The sequence below is a fragment of the Schistocerca americana genome, unplaced genomic scaffold, assembly GCF_021461395.2.
Source record: "Schistocerca americana isolate TAMUIC-IGC-003095 unplaced genomic scaffold, iqSchAmer2.1 HiC_scaffold_98, whole genome shotgun sequence".
NCBI lineage: Eukaryota > Metazoa > Arthropoda > Insecta > Orthoptera > Acrididae > Schistocerca > Schistocerca americana.
This window is the reverse complement of record NW_025726763.1, coordinates 312,501-317,500: the sequence shown is the minus strand read 5'-3', so window position 1 is coordinate 317,500 and position 5,000 is coordinate 312,501. Positions and strand designations below refer to the sequence as shown.

Genomic DNA, 5,000 nt, shown 5'->3' with positions numbered 1-5,000 from the left:
GGCTGCTGGCACCAGACTTGCCCTCCAATAGATACTCGTTAAAGGATTTAAAGTGTACTCATTCCGATTACGGGGCCTCGGATGAGTCCCGTATCGTTATTTTTCGTCACTACCTCCCCGTGCCGGGAGTGGGTAATTTGCGCGCCTGCTGCCTTCCTTGGATGTGGTAGCCGTTTCTCAGGCTCCCTCTCCGGAATCGAACCCTGATTCCCCGTTACCCGTTACAACCATGGTAGGCGCAGAACCTACCATCGACAGTTGATAAGGCAGACATTTGAAAGATGCGTCGCCGGTACGAGGACCGTGCGATCAGCCCAAAGTTATTCAGAGTCACCAAGGCAAACGGACCGGACGAGCCGACCGATTGGTTTTGATCTAATAAAAGCGTCCCTTCCATCTCTGGTCGGGACTCTGTTTGCATGTATTAGCTCTAGAATTACCACAGTTATCCAAGTAACGTGGGTACGATCTAAGGAACCATAACTGATTTAATGAGCCATTCGCGGTTTCACCTTAATGCGGCTTGTACTGAGACATGCATGGCTTAATCTTTGAGACAAGCATATGACTACTGGCAGGATCAACCAGGGAGCTGCGTCAACTAGAGCTGAGCAGCCGGCCGCCCGGGAGTGTGTCCCGGGGGCCCGCGCGAACACGCAAGCGTCCGCTCAATTATTCTGCAAACAGGAGGAGGCTGAGCTCCCCTGCACAATACACCTCGAAACCCTCTCAGGTCCCGGCGGCGCGCAGCGCCGTCCTAAGTACTTGGTCGGGTTCGAGAGAGGCGCAATCGCCCGGAGTTTGGCGAGTAGACGCTTTAGGTGCGACCACCCGTGCTCCCAACTGAGCTTGCCGCTGCCGACAGAGGCCCGGGAGCGTGCTGTCGTGGCATTGCCGGCGGGAGACAACACGCGCCACCTACGGTGGCCGGCAGCTCCAACGCCAGCGCCACAGAAGGACAAAAGCCCCACTTGGGTGCCGAAGCGAACACTCCCAGCACAGCGCACGCGCCAACACGTCCGCACAGCTGCGATACAATCCACCTGCGAGAACCGCAGAGGCGACCGAGCAGCAGACGGCGTCGCGGCGCCGAGCGCCGGGCGGCGGCGCATCCTCAGCGCACACAGTCCTCAATCGGACCAGCACACTGCAGATGTCCACCGCGCTTCGCACCGGGCCCGCGAGGACCTACTTTGGCCGCACGGCGCCGCGTGCAGGGTGCGCCGGCGCGCAGCTGCGCCGCCTGCCGCCTCCGTCGGCCGGCGCGCCTGCCACTGGCCGCCCCCACCAGCCGGCTGTAGCGCGTGCGCCCACGCACCGCGCGGCCAGCACGCCGGGAGGCCCCCCCTCACCGGCCGGGGACGGTCCCACCCAGCCACCGCCGCGTATCGCTTCACACCCACATGCCATTCACGTTCGTGGGCATGGTGGGTATCGCTGAAACAACCGGTTGGTAGCTCAACCGATCGTCGCCATCACTGATTCACCTCTAGCGAGAACAACCGCACCACAACGGTTTACCAGTTGTTCATTTGCGTAACGTCACCAGCAAACGTAGACGTCCATCGCCATTTGCAAATTCAACGATTGTTGCATGCCTGTGTCAGGTGTCACGACACACTATGTCTGCCCACATACACGCAACAACATGTGCACGCTTCGCGAACACGTGGAAGGTGGCCCCCGTACGTATGCGATGTCCATTGCGCGAACGACTGTCAACCGGCCTCTGTCGCATGTCGCAGATGTGGAACGCAGTGCACCATGCTATCACGGTGTGTGAGAAGAGACGACTACGTCTGACAACACGCGCCACTACATCAACAGACGGCTCATGCTGATCGCCATCCACGGCATACCATACTGCAATCCAGCTCTTATAGGGAGACGACACGTAGCTGAGTGCACAATATTTGGACCGTATGGTTCGCCGTTGTTGGCGCAGTCGTGGTACGGTCACACATGTACCACGATGTATCATTCAGTACATGAGGACCAATGTGCAGTACAGTGTGTGATTTGGACGTACAACATCAGCGGACAGTTGACACAAGCCGTACCACAACGTAGGCTGTGCTTCGCCATGCGAATGCCAATGAACAACTGCGAAGGGCATTGAGCATGTACGTCCTGCTGCCATCCGCATTACAGTGTATAGCTGCAAGGTGTTTAACATGAAGCGATACTCTGGGGACCGGGCAGTGCGAGTAGCAAACTATATTGCGGGGGTTGCAGTTAGGCAACACTACACTAATTTAACGCGTCGTATGACAATTACAGAGCAGGTTAAGGCCCAACGTGTGTTGGGTTAAGGCCCAACGTGTGTTGGGTTAAGGCCCAACGTGTGTTGGGTTAAGGCCCAACGTGTGTTGGGTTAAGGCCCAACGTGTGTTGGGTTAAGGCCCAACGTGTGTTGGGTTAAGGCCCAACGTGTGTTGGGTTAAGGCCCAACGTGTGTTGGGTTAAGGCCCAACGTGTGTTGGGTTAAGGCCCAACGTGTGTTGGGTTAAGGCCCAACGTGTGTTGGGTTAAGGCCCAACGTGTGTTGGGTTAAGGCCCAACGTGTGTTGGGTTAAGGCCCAACGTGTGTTGGGTTAAGGCCCAACGTGTGTTGGGTTAAGGCCCAACGTGTGTTGGGTTAAGGCCCAACGTGTGTTGGGTTAAGGCCCAACGTGTGTTGGGTTAAGGCCCAACGTGTGTTGGGTTAAGGCCCAACGTGTGTTGGGTTAAGGCCCAACGTGTGTTGGGTTAAGGCCCAACGTGTGTTGGGTTTAGGCCCAACGTGTGTTGGGTTTAGGCCCAACGTGTGTTGGGTTTAGGCGCAACATAGGTTAGGTTTAGGCGCAACATAGGTTAGGTTAAGGCGCAACATGGGTTAGGTTAAGGCGCAACATGGGTTAGGTTAAGGCGCAACATGGGTTAGGTTAAGGTACAACATGGGTTAGGTTAAGGTACAACATGGGTTAGGTTAAGGTACAATATGGGTTAGGTTAAGGTACAATATGGGTTAGGTTAAGGTACAATATGGGTTAGGTTAAGGTACAATATGGGTTAGGTTAAGGCGCAACATGGGTTAGGTTAAGGTACAATATGGGTTAGGTTAAGGCGCAACATAGGTTAGGCTAAGGCGCAACATAGGTTAGGTTAAGGCGCAACATAGGTTAGGTTAAGGCGCAACATAGGTTAGGTTAAGGTACAATATGGGTTAGGTTAAGGTACAATATGGGTTAGGTTAAGGTACAATATGGGTTAGGTTAAGGTACAATATGGGTTAGGTTAAGGTACAATATGGGTTAGGTTAAGGTACAATATGGGTTAGGTTAAGGTACAATATGGGTTAGGTTAAGGTACAATATGGGTTAGGTTAAGGTACAATATGGGTTAGGTTAAGGCGCAACATGGGTTAGGTTAAGGTACAATATGGGTTAGGTTAAGGCGCAACATAGGTTAGGCTAAGGCGCAACATAGGTTAGGTTAAGGCGCAACATAGGTTAGGTTAAGGCGCAACATAGGTTAGGTTAAGGCGCAACATAGGTTAGGTTAAGGCGCAACATAGGTTAGGTTAAGGCGCAACATAGGTTAGGTTAAGGCGCAACATAGGTTAGGTTAAGGCGCAACATAGGTTAGGTTAAGGCGCAACATAGGTTAGGTTAAGGCGCAACATAGGTTAGGTTAAGGCGCAATACGGGTTAGGTTAAGGCGCAATACGGGTTAGGTTAAGGCGCAATACGGGTTAGGTTAAGGCGCAATACGGGTTAGGTTAAGGCGCAATACGGGTTAGGTTAAGGCGCAATACGGGTTAGGTTAAGGCGCAATACGGGTTAGGTTAAGGCGCAATACGGGTTAGGTTAAGGCGCAATACGGGTTAGGTTAAGGCGCAATACGGGTTAGGTTAAGGCGCAATACGGGTTAGGTTAAGGTACAATACGGGTTAGGTTAAGGCACAATATGGGTTAGGTTAAGGTACACATTGTTGTACGGAAAGGTGTTTTGGGGGGGGGGGGGCCGGTTTGTTGATTGTGAATATCGTAAGTAAATGACTGCGGCATCATCTGATTTGCCACGTCAGGGTGCACCTTTGGCTCATAACAGGCGGCGCTCTGATTCCATGCTTGTGGCAGACCTGTGTCTTTCATTCCTGCCATTGTTTGTGTGGTGTGACAGGAGGCAGTATTGTGATGTTGGGTGCACCCCTGTGTGGGACATGTGTGGGTGTTGGTGGCTTAGCTGAGCAATGGTGGTTGTCGGAAGGGTGGGATATTCTGTTTTCCGAGTGGACCTCCCGGTCTGGTTATGATAGTGTGGATTGTCTAATGTGGCAGAGAGGATGCACTGGGTGGTGTTCCATGCTGGTGCTTACATATTGTCTGTGTGCCTGTTACAGGCAGAGAGTAGTGCGTGATAAGAGTGTCTGGCTGACGTGTGATTGTGAGCAGAGTCTTTCAGCATGTATACGGACAGGTCTATACATTATCTGTATTCTGATGGCTCTATCTATTACTAATCAGCGCCGTGTATACGTTTAATCCGGTTCCAGTCGAAACTATTGTATCTCTGTACATTAGTGACACGGCGAGCCCGCTATGTAGTTACTCGTCTCGGCAGCTTCCACCGGTGTATGGCAAATGATTATAAGGAATCAGTCTAGTCGTCAATACCGATAGTCTGACGTCACATGTCTGGGGTGGGGGACGCTGCGCCCTTCCGGTGGGTCATGGCCTAGGAAGACTCTTCCCACGCAGGGGGGCTTGGACTGTCATTGACTCTTCCGAGTAATATACTTGCCGTACGTTTTTGTGACTGCGAGTGCAACGCTCACCGGTACCGACATGGATGGAGCGCCTCCTAGCTGCCGCTGAGCATCTGCATTCGTACAGAGAGCAACGCGATCGCGTCTGTAGCTCGTACGTGGTACAGCTGGCAGCTCATGTATATGGACAGCGGGAATGTCGCATATTGGACATAACTCTTCATGAAACGCACGTTATAGGGGTGGATTG

General features: G+C 52.9%; 1 non-coding gene across 1 annotated transcript in view; it reads right to left on the bottom strand.

The window, feature by feature from the left end:
* Positions 1–591, bottom strand: part of LOC124593348 — a 1,910-nt gene extending 1,319 nt beyond the window's left edge. The window contains exon 1 of the ribosomal RNA XR_006977994.1: positions 1–591. This exon is cut by the window's left edge and continues 1,319 nt beyond it. This is a non-coding gene — a ribosomal RNA (small subunit ribosomal RNA).
* Between the last annotated feature and the right edge of the window lie 4,409 nt (positions 592–5,000).